The 23591-nt window shown below is 44.1% G+C and overlaps 1 protein-coding gene and 1 pseudogene across 1 annotated transcript in view; both read right to left on the reverse strand.

Moving 5' to 3' along the window:
• Positions 1-23591, reverse strand: part of LOC124597374 (tubby-related protein 4) — a 500962-nt gene that overhangs the window by 247160 nt on the left and 230211 nt on the right. The gene's annotated exons all lie outside the window — the stretch shown is intronic.
• LOC124552365 lies at positions 13540-13657 on the reverse strand (annotated as a pseudogene).

Genomic DNA, 23591 nt, shown 5'->3' on the forward strand with positions numbered 1-23591 from the left:
TGCCCAAGCCACCCCCACCTGTCCACCTTCTCCAGTATGCTGATGACACCGCCTTCCTGGCTCTCTATCCTACCCTTCCCACATCCCTCCCTACCTGGCCCTCTTCAGCGCACCCCCCGCCCATCTCCCCCCTCTCTTCCCCTCCCTCCCTCCCTTCTTCTGGTCTCCCTCATCTCCTTGCGCCTGGCAGATCCTCAATTTTGATCATCGTCAGTGTGCCACGTCAGTGTTGTGTTTAGTGCTGTTTCTCCTGTGCGTCAAGAGGTGTGATTTTAATTGTTTGCTGCCTTGAGGTTCGCTGTCAGTGTTTGTTATGTGCTACGCCATCCGTCGATACTTTTATGCTCCGGTCATACTGTGCCTTGTGTTCTTTTAATTGTCCCAGTGTGTGGTTTTTGTGTGCGCTACTTTTTTACGGTTTTTATCTCCATTTTACAGTCGCTCCTTTTTTGGTCTATTGCCTTCCATGATGTTCCCCCTTTTTTATATCAATGTTCACCATATTTTCTCCTTTGTATATTTTTAAATGTCTTCTATTGTTTTTTGTTTTGTATGTCTTTCGGCCGAAGAGCAGCGCATCTGCTGCCAGCCCGCCCAGATGGGGAATTGAAATACACTCCTGGAAATGGAAAAAAGGACACATTGACACCGGTGTGTCAGACCCACCATACTTGCTCCGGACACTGCGAGAGGGCTGTACAAGCAATGATCACACGCACGGCACAGCGGACACACCAGGAACTGCGGTGTTGGCCGTCGAATGGCGCTAGCTGCGCAGCATTTGTGCACCGCCGCCGTCAGTGTCAGCCAGTTTGCCGTGGCATACGGAGCTCCATCGCAGTCTTTAACACTGGTAGCATGCCGCGACAGCGTGGACGTGAACCGTATGTGCAGTTGACGGACTTTGAGCGAGGGCGTATAGTGAGCATGCGGGAGGCCGGGTGGACGTACCGCCGAATTGCTCAACACGTGGGGCGTGAGGTCTCCACAGTACATCGATGTTGTCGCCAGTGGTCGGCGGAAGGTGCACGTGCCCGTCGACCTGGGACAGGACCGCAGCGACGCACGGATGCACGCCAAGACCGTAGGATCCTACGCAGTGCCGTAGGGGACCGCACCGCCACTTCCCAGCAAATTAGGGACACTGTTGCTCCTGGGGTATCGGCGAGGACCATTCGCAACCGTCTCCATGAAGCTGGGCTACCGTCCCGCACACCGTTAGGCCGTCTTCCGCTCACGCCCCAACATCGTGCAGCCCGCCTCCAGTGGTGTCGCGACAGGCGTGAATGGAGGGACGAATGGAGACGTGTCGCCTTCAGCGATGAGAGTCGCTTCTGCCTTGGTGCCAATGATGGTCGTATGCGTGTTTGGCGCCGTGCAGGTGAGCGCCACAATCAGGACTGCATACGACCGAGGCACACAGGGCCAACACCCGGCATCATGGCGTGGGGAGCGATCTACTACACTGGCCGTACACCACTGGTGATCGTCGAGGGGACACTGAATAGTGCACGGTACATCCAAACCGTCATCGAACCCATCGTTCTACCATTCCTAGACCGGCAAGGGAACTTGCTGTTCCAACAGGACAATGCACGTCCGCATGTATCCCGTGCCACCCAACGTGCTCTAGAAGGTGTAAGTCAACTACCCTGGCCAGCAAGATCTCCGGATCTGTCCCCCATTGAGCATGTTTGGGACTGGATGAAGCGTCGTCTCACGCGGTCTGCACGTCCAGCACGAACGCTGGTCCAACTGAGGCGCCAGGTGGAAATGGCATGGCAAGCCGTTCCACAGGACTACATCCAGCATCTCTACGATCGTCTCCATGGGAGAACAGCAGCCTGCATTGCTGCGAAAGGTGGATATACACTGTACTAGTGCCGACATTGTGCATGCTCTGTTGCCTGTGTCTATGTGCCTGTGGTTCTGTCAGTGTGATCATGTGATGTATCTGACCCCAGGAATGTGTCAATAAAGTTTCCCCTTCCTGGGACAATGAATTCACGGTGTTCTTATTTCAATTTCCAGGAGTGTACAATAAAGGAAAAAAAAACGGTGACAGTTGCTGACGTCAGTTACACGAGCAGCAAGCCTCGATTTACTGCTGTGTGGCGGAACAACGTGCCGCCGCAGGACAAGGTAGGACTGATCCGCACGGCCTTGTCTGTACACAGACCGGAGTGGCGAGCTATTGAGCGTCAGTCTCAAAGCACCCACGACCCCACGGGATCTTCCCTAGCTGCCGAGTTTCCCGCACGGCTCTTTTCCTGGTGTCTGTCGTCTTTCCTCTTGTGCTCCGCTGCTAACAACTTTCCTAACTTCGTTACGTCCTAATGCTTTCATAGCTGCTCGTCGGCTTTCGAAGGTAATTGCACGAGTGGCGCTCGGCTATCTTGTCCTGTTCCTGCAGCGAACAGGAGCGTCAACTTCATTGCTTGTCTCTAACACGATATTCGATTAAAACGCGCAGTATTAGCACGCGTAGTTGAGCGTCAGTGCCAGATGAGATACCTGTAGGATTCTATAAAGATTAAGCGAAAAAACTTGCTCCCCTTCTAGCAGTAATTTATAGTTGATCGCTTGAGCAACGGAAGGTACCTAAGGACAGGAAAAGGTGCAAGTCATCCCGTTTTTGAGAAAGGCCGTAAGACAGATCCACACAATTATAGACCTTTATCGTTGACGTCAATCTGTTGCAGAATTATGGAACATGTTTTATGCTCAAGAATTATGACGCCTTTGGAAAATGAACATCTCCTCTATAACAATCAACATGGATTCCGCAAACAGAGATCCTGCCAAACTCAGTCCGCTCTTTTCCTCCATGAGACCTAAAGCGCAGCGGACAATAGCTCTCAGGTTGATGCCGTGTTCCTTGATTTCAGTAAAGCATTTCACACCGTCCCGCATTGCCGTTTAATGGAAAAAATACGAGCTTAGGGAGTATCGGAGCAGGTCTGCGATTGGATTTAAGACCTTCTTGCAGATAGAACTCAACGCGTCGTTCTTAACGGAACTAAATCGACAGATGTAAAGGTAATAACCGGAGTACCACGGGGAAGTGTGATAGTACCGTTGTTTATAATAAATATAAACGATCTAGTAGAAAGCGTCGGATGCTCTTTAAGGCTATTCGCAGATGATGCAGTTGTCTATACCAAAATAGAAACGCCAGAAGATAGTAAGAATTTGCAGAACGACCTGCAGAGAATTGATGAATGGTGCAGGCTCTGGAAGTTGAACCTGAAGGTAAATAAATGTAACACATTGTGCGTACGTAAGAAAAGAAATCCACTACTGTACGACTACACTATTCATGCCAAACAGCTGGAGACAGCGTCTGCCGTAACTATCCAGAGCGACCTTAAGTGGAATGACCACGTAAAACAGATAGTGGGAAAAGCACACACCAGACTCAGAGTCATCGGAAGAATCTTAAGGAAATGTAACTCATCCACGAAAGAAGTGGCTTCTGGGATCCCTATGGGGCAGGACTGATAGAGGAAATAGAGAAGATTCAACGAAGAGCGGCGCGTTTCGTCACGGGATCATTTAGCTGGCGAGAGAGCGTTACGGAGATGCTAAGCAAACACCACTGACAGACGTTACAAGAGAGGCGTTGTGCATCACGGAGAGATTTACTACTGAAATTGCGGGACAACATATTACTTCCCCCGACATACATCTCACGTATCGACCACGACGTGAAAATTGGAGAAATTAGAGCCAGTACAAAGGCTTATCGACAGTCCTTCTTACGACGCACTATTCGCGAGTGGAACAGGGTTGGAGGGATCAGTTAGTGGTACCCTCCGCCACACACCATTAGTGGTTTGCGGAGTATGATGTAGATGTAGATGCAGTTACTATTACCATAATATACGGCGCAGACCCTGACACGAAAATGTGTGCTACGGGAAAAGGAAAAAAGAAGCTACTATTGCGAAAAACTCCTTGTCGAACTACCTGAAACACACCCGCTGCCTGTCATATTTTATTCAGGTGTTGGTAACGAGTGGCGTCTATTGTGTAAGAGCACAAGAGCACGTGAACATCCTAACTTTTGACAGCTAGCGGATTTATTGGTTATTTCCAACTAAATGTAGATGCGCTAACCTGAAATACACGGTACTAAATCTACCGCACTGTGCTACATTGCTCCTCTAGACTAGGTGAAACTTGGAGGCTTCAGGGCCGTGAGAACACCGTCACTTGCGCACGTTTTGAGGAGCTTCTGCGCATGCACAACTGGCATGACGTAATTAGCTTACAGGCCAAATACATACGGACTATGTAAACAATGTGCACGGTTCACAGCTTGCACTGCTAGCACTTGCCACTCATCTATTAAAAGTTTACGTCAATGCCACCAGGTGGTAGCAGACTACAGCATACTTTTATCCACATTCGCTTGGCCTAAGTCCCACCAGGCAGTCGCACGCTCGACAGATACATGAATTCACTGACTATATAGTAAAATTAGATCAGACATCAGTATATGTTGTAGTCACACCGATAGAAAAACCTATTTTTGGGATCTTGAATGAGGTACAGTACATTAAGTTTTGGATTTTATCACATAGTAATCCATTTAAGGCGCTGAGATCCATAAAGCACATCATCGTCTTTTGTGAGACTGTAGCATTTATTCATGCTTGTGTGTTCAAATGTGTCTGAAATCTGATGGGACTTGACTGCTAAGGTCATCAGTCCCTAAGCTTACACACTATCACACTTAAATTATCCTAAGGACATGCACACACACCCATGCCCGAGGGAGGACTCGAACATCCGCCGGGACCAGTCGCACAGTCCATGACTGCAGCGCCTAGACTGCTCAGCCAATCCCGCGCGGCTATTCATGCTTCTGACTTCTGTTGATCTTATGGAGAGTCAGGTTTTTCTGTACTGTAGGCCTACATTGTACATATATCTGAAAATTCACGAAAAACCTCTCACTGGTTTCTCTGATGTTCACATATGGGGATTTAAAGATGGTATGCCTTTGTCCCTTATGGCTCTCAGCGCCTCATTTGTATTCTAATCAAGTGACCTTGTTGTTCGATAGCAATACTTGAATTTAATAATTTTCGCAAACGGCAGTTTGGAGTTGGTTGCTTACTGTGCAGGAATCGGCTTCCCTGTGTAGCGTCAACACGAACTATGAACTCTCTTGAACCTGTACTAAATGCTAACAGAAAGGAAAATTGCAAGGGAAAATTAGGCGCAGAGGATGTAGGATCTTCCAGACCAGATCAGTTGTCTGTGAAAGTGACGAAATCAAATAAGCGTGGCTACGAGCGAACGTTTAACAAATAAGTGTATAATAAGCGTAAGTTGTTTTGTGGGTGCAACGTAAGAAAGCCTGAGTTTCACCCCGGAAGTTAATTTGCAACCAATACATAAATTAGGGATCCTGTAGATTTTTCCCAAAAAAATAAAAAAGCAAGAAAACTCCCACTTACACAAAAATGAGAAACGGGGAGCTTTAACACGATTTCGTTCTTGCCCTAAATCGTACAATCAAGTACAAAACAACAAAATTCCATAAAAACAATTCTGCCTGTTTTCAGACCAGTTATGCATATTATTATTATTTCTTTCTTGTCTCAGACGTTATGTCTGGTTAAAAATGGAAGGTGACGCGGACCTTGATCAAGCGTGACTTCCTTTTAACTGTACGGTATATGTTACATTGCATTTAGGAACTTTCAGGTAATTGAACAAGTGTCAATAATTACAGATTTCTGTAGTTGTATATATAAGTTTGTATGTAGCTGTATTGCATTGATGTACTGGTGGATATTGTGTGGTATGACTCCTGTAGTTGATAGTATAATTGGTATAATGTCAACTTTATCCTGATGCCACATGTCCTTGACTTCCTCAGCCAGTTGGACGTATTTTTCAATTTTTTCTCCTGTTTTCTTTTGTATATTTGTTGTATTGGGTATGGATATTTCGATTAGTTGTGTTAATTTCTTCTTTTTATTGGTGAGTATGATGTCAGGTTTGTTATGTGGTGTTGTTTTATCTGTTATAATGGTTCTGTTCCAGTATAATTTGTATTCATCGTTCTCCAGTACATTTTGTGGTGCATACTTGTATGTGGGAACATGTTGTTTTATAAGTTTATGTTGTAAGGAAAGCTGTTGATGTATTATTTTTGCTACATTGTCATGTCTTCTGGGGTATTCTGTATTTGCTAGTATTGTACATCCACTTGTGATGTGATCTACTGTTTCTATTTGTTGTTTGCAAAGTCTGCATTTATCTGTTGTGGTATTGGGATCTTTAATAATATGCTTGCTGTAATATCTGGTGTTTATTGTTTGATACTGTATCGCAATCATGAATCCTTCGGTCTCACTGTATATATTGCCTTTTCTTAGCCATGTGTTGGATGTGTCTTGATCGATGTGTGGCTGTGTCAGATGATACGGGTGCTTGCCATGTAGTGTTTTCTTTTTCCAATTTACTTTCTTCGTATCTGTTGATGTTACGTGATGTAAATGGTTGTAGAAGTGGTTATGAAATTGCAGTGGTGTAGCTGATGTATTTATATGAGTGATTGCTTTGTGTATTTTCCTAGTTTCTGCTCGTTCTATAAAGAATTTTCTTAAATTGTCTACCTGTCCACAATGTAGGTTTTTTATGTCGATAAATCCCCTTCCTCCTTCCTTTCTGCTTAATATGAATCTTTCAGTTGCTGAATGTATGTGATGTATTCTATATTTGTGGCATTGTGATTGTGTAAGTGTATTGAGTGCTTCTAGGTCTGTGTTACTCCATTTCACTACTCCAAATGAGTAGGTCAATATTGGTATAGCATAAGTATTTATAGCTTTTGTCTTGTTTCTTGCTGTCAATTCTGTTTTCAGTATTTTTGTTAGTCTTTGTCTGTATTTTTCTTTTAGTTCTTCTTTAATATTTGTATTATCTATTCCTATTTTTTGTCTGTATTCTAGATATTTATAGGCATCTGTTTTTTCCATCGCTTCTATGCAGTCACTGTGGTTATCCAATATGTAATCTTCTTATTTAGTGTGTTTTCCATTGGCTATGCTATTTTTCTTACATTTGTCTGTTCCAAAAGCCATATTTATATCATTGCTGAATACTTCTGTTATCTTTAGCAATTGGTTGAGTTGTTGATTTGTTGCTGCCAGTAGTTTTAGATCATCCATGTATAGCAGTTGTGTGATTTTGTGTGGGTATGTTCCAATAATATTGTATCCATAATTTGTATTATTTAGCATGTTGGATAGTGGGTTCAGAGCAAGGCAGAACCAGAAAGGACTTAATGAGTCTCCTTGGTATATTCCACGCATAATCTGTATTGGCTGTGATGTGATATTATCTGAATTTGTTTGGATATTAAGTGTAGTTTTCCAGTTTTTCATTACTATGTTTAGGAACTGTATCAATTTAGGATCTACTTTGTATATTTCCAATATCTGTAGTAACCATGAGTGGGGTACACTGTCAAAAGCTTATTGGTAATCAATGTATGCGTAGTGTAGCGACCTTTGTTTAGTTTTAGCTTGATATGTCACCTCTGCATCTATTATCAGTTGCTCTTTACATCCTCATGCTCCTTTGCAACAGCCTTTTTGTTCTTCATTTATAATTTTGTTCTGTGTTGTATGTGTCATTAATTTCTGTGTAATGACTGAAGTTAATATTTTGTATATTGTTGGTAGGCATGTTATGGGGCGATATTTAGCTGGGTTTGCTGTGTCTGCTTGATCTTTAGGTCTCAGATAAGTTATTCCATGTGTAAGTGTATCAGGGAATGTGTATGGGTCTGCAATGTAACTGTTAAATAATTTAGTTAGATGTGAATGTGTTGAGGTGAACTTCTTTAGCCAGAAATTTGCTATTTTATCATTTCCAGGGGCTTTCCAATTGTGCATAGAACTAATTGCTTGGGTGACTTCATGTTGCAAAATTATCACTTCAGGCATTTGTGGTATCATCTTGTATGAGTCTGTTTCTGCTTGTATCCACCGTGCATGCCTGTTATGTTGTACCGGGTTTGACCATATGTTGCTCCAGAAGTGTTCCATGTCTGTTATGTTTGGTGGATTGTCTATTTTAATGTGTGTGTTATCTATTGTTTGGTAAAATTTCTTTTGGTTTGTGTTGAATGTTTGGTTTTGTTTCCTTCTATTTTCACTTTTTTTGTATCTTCTAAGTCCTTTGGCCAATGCTTGTAATTTCTGCTTCTTTTCATTTAATTGCTCTATTGCTTCTTGTTGTGAGATTTTACCTAACCTTTTTCGTTTTTTGTCTGATATTTCGTCGGTAACTGACGGTGTTGATCCTATATACAGGTCTTGTGAAGTGATACAGTGCCCAAGACGCCCTAGTCACGTTCGGGAGGAATCGACATTCCAACCACCGACGAGACTCATATGTATTTAGAAGGGGTGCAGTGTAGGAGTGGTAAGATACTGGCATCACATTCGAGACAGCACCGATTCTAATACCTGAACAGGCATACAGGTTTACGAAATTTACATTTCTGCATCTACACGTTTAGTCCGCAAGCAGCCTTACATTGTGTGTGGGGTGTAGTACTTCTTGCATCATTATCTGCCCCCCGCTTGCCTTTTCCTGTTCCGTTCACGCAGGGCCCGTGGGAAGAGTGACTGCTGGCTAAGCTTCGTATGTGTTCCGATTTGATTAATTCTCGGTGGTGCTCGTTTCGCGAGACAAGTGTTTGCCGAAGTACACTGTAGGAAAAAAGTGCAATACCCTCATTTTATTGACAAGTGATACGACAGGTAATTCCTCATTGTAGGAGTAAATGACAACAAATCCAGACCAAACGGATCACACATGTCACAGTAAAGGGTGTCCAAGCAGTCCCCATCAGTACAAAGTGTACCCCCCTCTGACTGCAACACATGCGGGTATTCTCACACGTACATCATTACAAAGCTGCCGTATGGCATCCTGCGATAGACAGTCCAAGCATCTTGGGCATTTTCTTGCAAATCGGCAATGATTCCTGCAAGCTCTCGAGAACGGGAAAGTTCTCAATTCACAAAGTCCCTAAACCTGTTAAACAGGCGAGAGATACGCTGATTTTGCTGGCCAGAGCAGTAGGTTTACATCACGAGAAGCGGGTCTCAGGGTTCTGATGTAATTAGCTTGTAATAATTCGGCGAAGCAGTACGACGGAAAAGTGTTTCTACTTGTCAGAATAACACGACGAATTACTGGGCGTGACAAATTTTGCGCTTTGGTTTCACGATTATGGTCGGACAAACTTTCTCCAAGAAAACACAGCACGTTTCTTTGTCCCTTTGAGCCTAGGTGCAGCTTTCAATAACTGTTAATTGCGTGCGGAAATTAAGCGGTACGTCGCACGCGATACAAAACGAGCTGTATCTGTTGTTTATTCTCGGCTACAAGAAATCAGACCTCTTTACGTAATTCACATTCAATTGAAAGGTTTATGGAAGATAGTTATTTTTCCATTTCCTTCTTTAGCGATAGGCACGTTAAAGTTCCTAAACGAAATATTAATTACTTCACCCAACTAACAAACAGTTACGTGAAACCAGAGATTTTTAACTATACGTTGCCGTCAGTTCCCTCAAATAAATGACCACCAGATAGCGTAGCGCTCACTGTTCGAATATTCCGATAAGTAAAACTGAAAATTGTCACTTTAACTTCACGCTAATTTATTTATTTATTTATTTATTTTGATTATGACTGATTCTACGAGGGTTGGAACTTAAATAGTGGCAAGTATTTATTCACAACCGATACAAAAGAGTTAAATTACAATGAAATGAATACCCTTAGTTGCATACAGGCATTGATAAAAGTCAACGAGGACTCGAACCCGGGATCTTCTGCTTACATGGCAGACGCTCTAGCCATTTGTGACACGGAGGACACAAGATATTGCGACTGCAGAGACTTTTCTCTGGCACGCCTCCCGTGAGGCCCACTTTCGCAACTTATTGTCCCGCACTATATTCACAGTGCCCCTACCCATCATACTCTTTACTCGCGTCTTTACCGCGGATTCCTATAAGAGTTTGGGCTCTTTTTGTGCATCCGCACGGAAGAAGATGGTCAAATGGCCGGTAAGCCTTAACTATATGTACAGGGTGGTCCATTGATCGTGACCGGGCCAAATATCTCACGAAATAAGCGTCAAAAGAAAAAACTACAAAGACGAAACTTGTCTAGCTTGAAGGGGGACACCAAATGGCGCTATGGTTGGCCCGCTAGATGGCGCTGCCATAGATCAAACGGATATCAACCGCGTTTTTTAAAATAGGAACCCCCATTTTTTATTACATATTCTTGTAGTACGTAAAGAAATATGAATGTTTCAGTTGGACCACTTTTTTCGCTTTGTGATAGATGGCGCTATAACAGTCACAAACAAATGGCTCACAATTTTAGACGAACAGTTGGTAACAAGTAGGTTTTTTAAATTAAAATACAGAACGTAGGTACGTTTCAACATTTTATTTCGGTTGTTCCAATTTGATACATGTACCATTGTGAACTTATCATTTCTGAGAACGCATGCTGACACATGTTGTCAGGAGTTGTCGGTGGATCACGATAGCAAATATCCTTCAACTTTCCCCACAGAAAGAGGGGACGTCTGATCCGGTGAACGTACGGGCCATGGTATGGTGCTTCGACGAACAATCCACCCGTCGTGAAATATGCTATTCAATACCGCTTCACCCGCGCGCGAGCTATGTGCCGGACTACCATGATGTTGGAAGTACATCGCCATTCTATCATGCAGTGAAACATCTTGTAGTAACATCGGTAGAATATTACGTAGGAAATCATCTTACATTGCACCATTTAGATTGGCATCGATAAAATGGGGGCCAATTATCCTTCCTCCCATAATGCCGCACCATACATTAACCCGCCAAGGTTGCTGATGTTCCACTTGTCGCAACCATCGCGGATTTTGAGTTGTCCACAGTGCATATTATGCCGGTTTATGTTACCGCTGTTGATGAATGACACTTCGTCGCTAAATAGAACGCGTGCCAAAAATCTGTCATCGTCCCTTAATTTCTCTTGTGCCCAGTGGCAGAACTGTACACGACGTTCAAAGTCGTCCCCATGCAATTCCTGGTGCATAGAAATATGTGACGGGTGGAAATAATGTTGATGTAGCATTCTCAACACCGACGTTTCTGAGATTCCCGATTCTCGCGCAATTTGTCTGCTGCTGATGTGCGGATTAGCCGCGACAGCAGCTAAAATACCTATTTGAGAATCATCATTTGTTGCAGGTCGTGGTTGACGTTTCACATAACTATCTGGCAAACGGTCCGCACAATTGGATGATGTCGTCCAGGATACCGATCATTGTACATAGGTACATAGCACATGCCCGTCGGGCATTTTGATCACGATAGCCATACATCAACACGATATTGACCTTTTCCGCAATTGGTAAACGGTCCATTTTAACACGGGTAATGTATCACGAAGCAAATACCGTCCGCACTGGCGGAATGTTACGTGATACCACGTGCTTATACGTTTGTGGCTATTACAGCGCCATCTGTCACAAAGTGAAAAAAGTGGTCCAACTAAAACATTCATATTTATTTACGTACTACACGAATAGGTAATAAAAATGGGGGTTCCTATTTAAAAAAACTCAGTTGATATCCGTTTGACCTATGGCAGCGCCATCTAGCGGGCCAACCATAGCGCCATCTGGTTTCCCCCTGTAAACTAGACGAGTTTCGTTCTTTTTAGTTTTTTCGTTTGATGCTTATTTCGCGAGATATTTGGCCCGGTCACTATCAATGGACCACCCTGTATATGAAGATGGTATTTGTTCCTTCGGACATGTCCAAAAGAACTGATACCATCTTCATAAGAACAAATACCATCAAATCGGTGACCATGTAGCTCCTTAGAATGAAATTACAATGAAATGAATACCCTTAGCTGCATACAGGCGTTGATATATGTCAACGGGGACAGTTGAAAATGTGTGCCCCAATCAGGACTTGAACCCGGGATCTCCTGCTTATATGGCAGACGCTCTATCCATCTGAGCCACCGAGGACACAGAGGATAGTGCAACTGTTTTGTTAACACCTGAACATCGTCGGCATCGTTTGGAATGGGGCCTAGAGCAAAGGGACAGGTCTAACGAGGAGTGGGGTGTCTGCTCTTCTGGGATGGGAGTCTGTGTCGTAATTCTGGGCGTACCGTCACATGTAGTGCATCCAGGAACATTGTGTGTTTGGTTCTTTTGATGGTGCAGGTGCTATGGTTGGGGGAGACATAACGTTGCATGGCTGTACTGACCTCCAAATCTTTGAACGTGGTACACTCACCGGTCAATGTATCGTGACACTGTAATCCTTCCATATGTGCGGCTTTTCTGAGGTGACTTCATTTTTGTGGATGACAGTGCGCGACCGCAACGAAAAGTGCAAGCGGAGAACATTTTGGAATGAGAGGATTTTCGGCGAACGGATGGCCTATCCGTTCCCCCGACTTAAATACCGTCGAGCACATGTGGGATGCTTTGTGTAGATGCATTGCAGCATATCCATATCTAACACCGACCTCTCAGGGCTTGTCAAGCGTGTTGGTGGAGGTATGGAGCCCCCGACCACAAGAACTCCTTACGAACCTTTTTAACAATGAAATTCGCCAACAGCCTTGCCGTTGAGATTGTATTTTATTTTTACTACCAGTTTCGGCATTCGATTATGTCATCTGCAGCCATCATATGAACCTCTAAAAAGTAAACGATATTGGCATAGTAGGCCATATGTTCTTGCAGGTGTGCTTAGTTGCAATCAATTCTGCGAAGCAAACACTTGAGATACGGTTCAGAATTCTCGACATCTAGGAATGTATGGCCCAGTACGCCAATATCGTTTATTTTTGAGAGGTGCATATGGGGCCTGAAGATGGCATAATGGAATGCCGAAACTGGTAGTAAAAATACAATAAAATAATATCCAAACTGCACGAATGTCATTGTTAACTACATGACCAGCGGCTGTCCAATGTCCACAACGGATCAACATAGACTTTACCTACCTTGTAGCCAGCATAGGAGCTCGTTGTAGAGTATTGCCATCCATGGCGATCACATACCCTATCAAGAACCATGTCACTCCTTTTGTAAAGTCCAGGGAATTGTGTAGAAGCGTCATTCCTGTTCGTCTAATAGCATAGTTCTTTCAGTTACCTTGTGTACTATACTGCAGCAGTTCTTTATATATGTGTATTATGTTTCAGCGAGGTATGTCACTTGGCAGTTACACATCATGCGAAAATTAAAAAAACTCCTCCCGAACAGGCTATGAAGGCCCAACGGTGCCGACCGGCCGCCGTGTCATCCTCAGCCCACAGGCGTCACTGAATGCGGATATGGAGCGGCATGTGGTCAGTACACCGCTCTCCCGGCCGTATGTCAGTTTTCGAGACCGGAGGCGCTACTTCTCAATCAAGTAGCTCCTCAGTTTGCCTCACAAGGGCTGAGTGCATCCCGCTTGCCAACAGCGCTAGGCAGACCGGATGGTCACCCATCCAAGTGCTAGCCCAGCACGACAGCGCTTAACTTTGGTGATCTGACGGGAACCGGTGCTACGACCGCGGCATGGCCGTTGGCATCCGAAAATTACCTCCGTCCTCAAGTTTTGCAAAGCACTGTATTACACTGAAGCGCCGAAGAAACTGGTGTAGGCATGCGTTTTCAAATACAATGTAAACAGACAGAATGCGGCGCTGCGATCGGCAACGCCTATATAAGACAATAAGAGTCTGGAGCAGTTGTTAGATCGGTTACTGCTGCTACAATGGCAGGTTATCAAGATGTAATTGAATCTAAACGTGGTGTTATAGTCGGCGCACGAGCGATGGGACACAGCATCTCCGAAGTAGCGATGAAGTGGGGATTTTACCTTACGACCGTTACACGAGTGTACCGTGAATATCAGGAATTCCGTAAAACATAAAATCTGCGACATCCCTGCAGCCGGAAAAAGATCCTGCAGGAACAGGATCAGCGACGTGACAGAAGTGCAATCCTTCTGAAAATTGCTGCAGATTTCAGTGCTGGGCCATTGACAAGTGTCAGTGTGCGAACCATTCAACGAAACATCATCGATCTGGGCTTTCGGAGCTGAAGGACCACTCGTGTACTCCTAATGGCTGCACGACACAAGGCTTTATGCCTCCTCGCCTGGGCCTGTCAACACCGACATTGAACTGTTGATGACTGGAAACATGTTGCCTGGTCGGACGAGTCTCGTATAAAATTGTATCGAGCGGATGGACGTGTAAGGGTATGGAGGCAACATCAAGAACCCATGGACACTATGTCAGCAGGGGATTGTTCAAGCTGGTGGAGCCTCTGTAACGGTGTGGGGCGTATGGAGTTCGAGTGATATGGGATCCCTGATACGTCTAGATACGACTCTGACAGGTGACACGTACGTAAGCATCCTGTGTGATCAACTGCATCCATTCATGTCCATGGTGCATTCCGACGGACTTGGGCCATTCCAGTAGGACAACGCGACACCACAGACGCCCAGAATTGCTACAGATTGTCTCCAGGAACTCTCATCCGAGTTTAAACACTTGCGCTGGTCACCAGACTCCCCAGACATGAACATTATTGAGGATATCTGTGTTGCTTTGCAACGTGCTGTTCAGAAGAGAGACCTCACCCCGTCGTACACTTACGGATTTATGGACCGCCCTGCAGGTTTCATAGTGTCAATTCCCTCCAGCACTATTTCAGACATTAGTCGAGTCCATGGCACGTCGTGTTGCGGCATTTGTGTGTGCTCGCGGGGACCATACACGATAGTAGGCGGGTGTACCATCTTCTTTGGTTCTTAAGTGTATGTGTCGTAAGCATATTATCTTGATATAAGTGTATTACCGAAGTAATGTAGACCTGAAACACACAGTTTAGAGTAAGTTACTTGATCACTCCTGCGTTCGACTGGACTGACAGAGGAAGATCGTCTTCAGTATAAACGAGTGTTCTGAGTATGAACTGGAGAACAATAAAAGATGGTCTCTTCTGTCCATTGTCGTGTGCCGCAAGTATTCACGAGAACGGCGTGAAAACTAACAGGAAGCGCAAATCTGCGAGGGGGGATTTAAGCAATGGCCGTGTGTCATTCCCGGCTTTAGGGGGGAGTCTAGCGGGCGGAACGTCCAGCGTGTTTAGTGGTGGTTCGCTGTGTTTGTGGCGAGAACACACCACTTGTCTTGTAACGCCGGAATTGACGTTTAACGAGGTAACGGCCTAAAGCGATCAATAGAGAATTCGTCCCGCTAATGTCATCATTCACCGGAGAACGGGCAGGCCGATAAACTTGGCGTTATTCCGCAACAAACAAAATTGGCCATTAAAGCTCAAAAACCCGCCGGAATGCGCAAAAGCCGATGCAGGGCGATTGCTGTCGAAACTTGTTACATCAACATTAAACGGCCCATCATCTCGCCGGTTACGGGCAGTTTAACGTGAAACGGTTCGGTGCCGGACGTACATACTTTGTTTCTTCTTCTTTTGTTCAGCGCTCTAATTTTACGAGCAGTCTGTGGGGTGTAGTAAAGTAGTTCGCAGCTTTATCACTAGGTAACACTCTTGAACAGTAGATAAAACTTCAGCAGGGGGAAAGTATGGCCGTCCTTTTCCTTGCTGCTTTCCGACGTCTGCAGTTCGTGATTGGCTGAAATCGAGTTACGTGATATACGAGGGTGAGTCAAATGAAAACCTTAAATTTGTAATACTAAATCGAAATTTCGGGCCGTCATCCTTACCAACTTACAGGACACTTACGGGACAATTTCGATTTGTTATTACAAATTTAAGGTTTTCGTTTGACTCACCCTCGTATTTTCCGCCCTTTTGAACCTTTATTTTGCTTGTGTGACTTACGAAGCATTGTGCATTTTCGTATGTTAAGTGCTGAAGTTTGGTAAAAGCTTTCTGAAGCCAAGGTTGCATGTATCCGAGGTCTGTTCAAAAAAACTCCTGAACTTTCCCCACAAAATTTTTCTATGCATACCTTTTACTTATTACGCATGGTGTCCTTTGAAATATTGTCCTCCGCAATTGATATACAGCTCGCAACGCCGTTTCCACATCTGGCAGCAGTCTTGGTACGCCCCTTGCTGGAGCCTATATCGCACAAAGCGCCGTCTGCAATCTTCGTTCTTAAACGGGTTTTTCAGCTTTGGAGATAAAAAAAAGTGCGCAGGGGCCATGTCTGCAGAGTAGGAGGATGAGGCAGCAGAGTGATTTCGTCTTTTGTGCAATAGTCACGCATCGACAGGCATGAATGTGAGGGTGCGTAATTGTGAGGCAAGAGACATGAATTGTCTCCCCACACTTAAGGCCGTTTCCTTCTCATGTTTTCTCGCATGCTTCGTACCACGTCCCGATAGTGTAATCGATTAACAGTTTGTCGGTGTGGTACGAATTCATGATTAACTAATCCTTCAAAGTCAAATAAAACTTTCAGCATGGCTCTGACATTTCACATGACCTGACGAACTTTTTTGGTCTTGGTGAAACTTTCCCGCCCCATTGTGAAGATTGAACCTTGGTCTCAACATCATAACCGTATACCCCCGTCTCGTGAGCAGTTATGATTCTCTTAAGAAACATCTCGTTCTTATTTCCGCGATCGAAAGGCGTTTCACAGATTGCGAGGCAAAGGAATTTCTGGTCTTGATTAAAGAGCCGTGGGACGAACTTGGCGGCAACACGATGCATTCCAAGATGCTGCCTCAGTATTTCATGACGTGATCTAATTGAAATGTTATATTCTCTTGAAATCTCTCGGACGGCCATTCTTCGATTGGAACGCACAATTTCGTTGTCGTTCCTGATATGGGCGTCGTCTGTAGACGTCAAACGGCGTCCTGAACGAGGATCATCTTTAACTTCCGTTCGGACATTTTTAAACCGTGTGAATCATTCGTAGCACCAAATACGGCTTAAGGAGGGACGTTGATGAAACTGACCAAAAATGTCAATTTTCGATTTATTTTTTATTGGTTAGTACAACTCATGGACAATAAGTTCCCAAAGTTTCAATGTTGAGATCGCATCCGAAGTGCCTAAAAATTAATTAAAATTGTGACGCGGACTCCCTGCCACGCCAAGCACAGAGGGATAACAACCCCTATATTCGGCAAGGAGAGGATTCCAAATTGTATCCTGGATCTTGTCAAGCCCACTTACAGGTTTCTGGCCGATCCTGCACTTTTAAAAAAGCGTGTTCATGGCAAAGCCCAAAATCCAAATGAGTCTCTAAATTCACTCATATGGAAACGATGCCCTAAAAACACATTTGCATCTGCTACAGTTGTCAGAATTGCCACTTATGACGCAGTTATTGTATTTAATGATGGGAACGTCGGGGGGACGAACGTATTAGAAAGAATGGGCTTGAAGATAGAAAATTTTACTCAAAACTTCCTGAGAAAAATAGATTTACAGCGCGATTCTGCAGCTGAAAAGTCAGTTGAAGACCTGGTAAAGGAAAGAAGACAGACAACAAGAAACCAGAAGAGAAGCCTTGAAGGGAAAGACGACCCAGAGTACAAATGTGGTGCCTTCTGAAGAAGTGACATAAGGAGAAAAGTTAGGTTGAACTTTAAATTGCGTTTCCTGAAAAGTTTGTTTTTTAAAGTTTATGTACCTTTTTCCCAGATTCTATGAATGCTAGAATTATGAAATTTTGTACACATATTTCTGTAAACCTAATAAACGTTGTTTCCAGAGCAAATTTTGAAATTTTGATTGCAAGCTGAGATATGGGGCAAAATGCTTGAAATTTTGCATGAATTTAAATCTGTACTTGTGGCTTTATAATTAAAATATTATGAAAATTCTCCTATTTGGCCTATTCCAGAAACCTCATGAGAGAAGCTTACAACATATAAAGAGATGAAAGAAAGAAATTTTGGTAGAAATCTCTTGAATATTTTCTGAGAAAAAGGAACATACATTATTTTTTGAAAATAAAACTTCAAATTCCATTAAAAGAAGTTGAATGTATACAATCAAAGGAGTTTATAAGTAAATGTGCTACTTTTATGTAAGGCGTGGTACAAAATTTCATTGCCATACCTGCAAAACTGTGGATTTGGTGCATTTTTGAAACTGTGTGTGTTTTTCATCAACGTCCCCCCTTAAGCACTCATCACCGTAGGCTTCCTGCATCATTTCGTGTGTCTCTGTAAAGGTTATCTTGAGTTTCACACAAAATTTAATGCAGGCACGTTGCTCCTCTAGTGCTGCCATCTCGAAATTCGCAAACTATGCGACACAACGTTCTGCTCAGTACAGCAGTGAATGAAAGCTAACAGACAAACAACAATGAAACTGCTGGCAGTTACACATTAAACACAGGCGTGTGCAGTGATGACAACCGCATTTCGCTACAACACACCACTGACGCGAAAATACGAATCTCCCGTTATTTTCTGAACAGACCTCGTATTTCTTTATTTGTAAGACCTGGTTTTGGGAGACTTTGCTGTGGTCTTCAGGTCTTCAAAAATTTTTGTTATAAAACGCGTTTATTTTGAGTTGGAACTGTTTGTCAGGTTGTCATGTTAGTGCATAAAATGTAGCATATTACACAATGGTTTTTCACTAATAAAACAGCTTGTTGCTTTATGTCCAGTTTCATGAAGACATTGCAACATACTGTAAGGTGGCGTGGTCTCCTAACCCTCATTTCTTACATATTCCGACCTCACCATCGTGGTCTGCGTATCAAGACGTTTCATTCGAGCCCAAACTCGATAGGGTAGAGTCAATTTTACATATTTCCATTTAATCGATATGCAAATCTAATAAATAAACCGCAAGTGCGCACCGAGATTAAAAAGTAGAGGCTGGCATACACAAACATTCAAGACACGACGGCCAGAGGAGGTTTTGTTCGGCGGAGGCAACCAGCCCGCTGGAAAGTGGAAAGTCCACAGGAGGGTGAGTTAGCACGGAGCTGCGCCGGCTGGCCGACCGCCCACGGACCAAAACAGTTTTTGCCAGAGAAAAGGGATAATGGCCTGCGTGTTCACCTTAAAAGCAAAACCCGCTGTATTGTTTGAGAGAGCCCCTGCATTCGCATTTTTTGATGGATCTAGTGCGCAGTTTCAGAGTTCTCACAAGCGGACAGTAAACGCCTAACGCAGATGCTATATATTTCTGAAACTTCCTGGCAGATTAAAACTGTGTGCCCGACCGATACTCGAACTCGGGACCTTTGCCTTTCGCGGGCATATGCTCTACCATCTGAGCTACGGACGCACGACTCACGCCCGGTACTCACAGCTTTACTTCTGCCAGTATCTCGTCTCCTACCTTCCAAACTTTACAGAAGCTCTCCTGCGAACCTAGCAGAACTACCACTCCTGAAAGAAAGGATATAGCGGAGACATGGCTTAGCCACAGCCTGGGGGATGTTTCCAGAATGAGATTTTCACTCTGCAGCGGAGTGTGCGCTGATATGAAACTTCCTGGCAGATTAAAACTGTGTGCCCGACCGAGACTCGAACTCGGGACCTTTGCCTTTCACGGGCAAGTGCTCTACCATCTGAGCTACGGACGCACGACTCACGCCCGGTACTCACAGCTTTACTTCTGCCAGTATCTCGTCTCCTACCTTCCAAACTTTACAGAAGCTCTCCTGCGAACCTAGCAGAACTAGCACTCCTGAAAGAAAGGATATAGCGGAGACATGGCTTAGCCACAGCCTGGGGGATGTTTCCAGAATGAGATTTTCACTCTGCAGCGGAGTGTGCGCTGATATGAAACTTCCTGGCAGAGTAAAACTGTGTGCCCGACCGAGACTCGAACTCGGGACTTTTGCCTTTCGCGGGCAAGTGCTCTACCATCTGAGCTACCGAAGCATGACTCACGCCCGGTACTCACAGCTTTACTTCTGCCAGCTTTATTTCTGCATTGGTCGGCTTAGCCATTCTCCGTCTGTAAGAGTAACACTGATTGGTGGACATTTCTGACCCAATGAACCAGAGGAGTGAGGGAAAGACAGCGGATGATACAGCCTTTCGCTTTTTGCGTGAAGTCGTTCCGGTGACGCTCTTGTAGTGGGAACACACAGTGGGAGCAAATGCGCTTGTGCGTGTACACAGAGAGCGAGGAACAAAGTTTCTACTCAGTACTGCACAGAGAGAGCACCTCTGTTGCTAGCCAATCGGAGTGATACTCTATATTGAGTCGCTCGCGATTAAGCGTTTGTTCACTGTGTTGGCTGTGACACTTAATGTGCGTTGTGAACACAGACAGAGTATTAGTTAGCGCCTGTGAGCGAACATCGGGTGGTATCGCGGTGGACTAGTTATCTGACCGGTGTTCCACGCCAGTAGTTAGACTAGGGGCAGATAGGAGTCCTTGACTTCATCAAGGTGTAGTGAGAGTTCGATTGGCGAAGGTCAATCCATATAGAAAGAGATAGTTTTGTTATTTTTCAGCGGCGAACGACGCATGTAGCAGTTGTCTCAGCTCACGGTATTGTGCGCTACAGCGTAGGCGAGCCTCCATCTTTCCTCCATTAGAAATAACATACTTCATTCACGTCACTCCATTACATTTCTCACGCGCCAGCCTCGATCGTACTTAGAAAAATTCAGTCGGATAATTATTCGAGTTGAGTAGGTGCGGCTCTCAGCCATCCTGCCGAGCAAATAACATTCTTAAAGAAAAGGGATAAAAAAGCTTTCCCACACTTTTTATATAAATGTCATTAACAGGATTCCTATCAATAAGAGGTAACCTCCTATTCCAAAAAGAACCCGGAAATTTGCCTATCAGTTTATAAATAAATGTTTCATTTGATTTTTCTTAAATTTTGCAATAAATAATATTTTCCGTTCGTTTAATGTTTCTCTTACACTAACTAGCAATACCCCCCCATGAACCATGGACCTTGCCGTTGGTGGGGAGGCTTGCGTGCCTCAGCGATACAGATAGCCGTACCGTAGGTGCAACCACAACGGAGGGGTATCTGTTGAGAGGCCAGACAAACATGTAGTTCCTGAAGAGGGGCAGCAGCCTTTTCAGTAGTTGCAAGGGCAACAGTCTGGATGATTGACTGATCTGGCCTTGTAACAATAACCAAAACAGCCCTGCTGTGCTGGTACTGCGAACGGCTGAAAGCAAGGGGAAACTACAGCCGTAATTCTTCCCGAGGGCATGCAGCTTTACTGTATGGTTAGATGATGATGGCGTCCTCTTGGGTAAAGTATTCCGGAGGTAAAATAGTCCCCCATTCGGATCTCCGGGCGGGGACTACTCAAGAGGATGTCATTATCAGGAGAAAGAAAACTGGCGTTCTACGGATCGGAGTGTGGAATGTCAGATCCCTTAATCCGGCAGGTAGCTTAGAAAATTTAAAAAGGGAAATGGATAGGTTAAAGTTAGATATAGTGGGAATTAGTGAAGTTCGGTGGCAGAAGGAACAAGACTTTTGGTCAGGTGAATACAGGGTTATAAATACAAAATCAAATAGGGGTAATGCAGGAGTAGGTTTAATAATGAATAAAAAAATTTAATGGTGGGGAGGCTTGCGGGTCTCGGCGATACCGATGGCCGTACCGTAGGTGCAACCACAACGGAGGGGTATCTGTTGGGAGGCCAGACAAACGTGTGGTTCCTGAAGAGGGGCAGCACCCTTTTTAGTAGTTGCAGGGGCAACAGTCTGGATGATTGACTGATCTGGCCTTGTAACACTAACCAAAACGGCCTTGCTGTGCTGGTACTGCGAACGGCTGAAAGCAAGGGGAAACTACAGCCGTAATTTTTCCCGAGGGCATGCAGCTTTACTGTATGATTAAATGATGATGGCGTCCTCTTGGATAAAATATTCCGGAGGTAAAATAGTCCCCCATTCGGATCTCCGGGTGGGGACTACTCAAGAGGATGTCGTTATCAGGAGAAAGAAAACTGGCGTTCTACGGATCGGAGTGTGGAATGTCAGATCCCTTAATCGGGCAGGTAGGTTAGAAAATTTAAAAAGGGAAATGGATAGGTTAAAGTTAGATATAGCGGGAATTAGTGAAGTTCGGTGGCAGGAGGAACAAGACTTCTGGTCAGGTGACTACAGGGTTATAAACACAAAATCAAATAGGGGTAATGCAGGAGTAGGTTTAATAAGGAATAGGAAAGTAGGAATGCGGGTAAGCTACTACAAACAGCATAGTGAACGCACTATTGTAGCCAAGATAGATACGAAGCCCACACCTACTACAGTAGTACAAGTTTATATGCCAACTAGCTCTGCAGATGACGAAGAAATTGAAGAAATGTATGATGAAATAAAAGAAATTATTCAGATAGTGAAGGGAGACGAAAATTTAATAGTCGTGGGTGACTAGAATTCGAGTGTAGGAAAAGGGAGAGAAGGAAACATAGTAGGTGAATATGGATTGGGGCTAAGAAATGAAAGAGGAAGCCGCCTGGTAGAATTTTGCACAGAGCACAACATAATCATAGCTAACACTTGGTTTAAGAATTATGAAAGAAGGTTGTATACATGGAAGAACCCTGGAGATACTAAAAGGTATCAGATAGATTACATAATGGTAAGACAGAGTTTTAGGAAAAAGGTTTTAAACTGTAAGACATTTTCAGTGGAAGATGTGGACTCTGACCACAATCTATTGGTTATGACCTGTAGATTTAAACTGAAGAAACTGCAAAAAGGTGGAAATTTAAGGAGATGGGACCTGGATAAACTGAAAGAACCAGAGGTTGTACAGAGTTTCAGGGAGAGCATAAGGGAACAATTGACAGGAATGGGGGAAAGAAATACGGTAGAAGAAGAATGGGTAGCTTTGAGGGATGAAGTAGTGAAGGCAGCAGAGGATCAAGTAGGTAAAAAGACGAGGGCTAGTAGAAATCCTTGGGTAACAGAAGAAATATTGAATTTAATTGATGAAAGGAGAAAATACAAAAATGCAGTAAATGAAGCAGGCAAAAAGGAATACAAACGTCTCAAAAATGAGATCGACAGGAAGTGCAAAATGGCTAAGCAGGGATGGCTAGAGGATAAATGTAAGGATGTAGAGGCTTATCTCACCAGGGGTAAGATAGATACTGCCTACAGGAAAATTAAAGAGACCTTTCGAGATAAGAGAACCACTTGTATGAATATCAAGAGCTCAGATGGAAACCCAGTTCTAAGCAAAGAAGGGAAAGCTGAAAGGTGGAAGGGGTCTATACAAGGGCGATGTACTTGAGGACAATATTATGGAAATGGAAGAGGATGTAGATGAAGATGAAATGGGAGATACGATACTGCGTGAAGAGTTTGACAGAGCACTGAAAGACCTGAGTCGAAACAAGGCCCCGGGAGTAGACAACATTCCATTCGAACTACTGACGGCGTTGGGAGAGCCAGTCCTGACAAAACTCTACCATCTGGTGAGCAAGATGTATGAGACAGGTGAAATACCCTCAGACTTCAAGAAAGGTGGAAGGAGTATATAGAGGGTCTATACAAGGGCGATGTACTTGAGGACAATATTATGAAAATGGAAGAGGA

Source organism: Schistocerca americana, chromosome 1, assembly GCF_021461395.2.
Source record: "Schistocerca americana isolate TAMUIC-IGC-003095 chromosome 1, iqSchAmer2.1, whole genome shotgun sequence".
Lineage (NCBI taxonomy): Eukaryota > Metazoa > Arthropoda > Insecta > Orthoptera > Acrididae > Schistocerca > Schistocerca americana.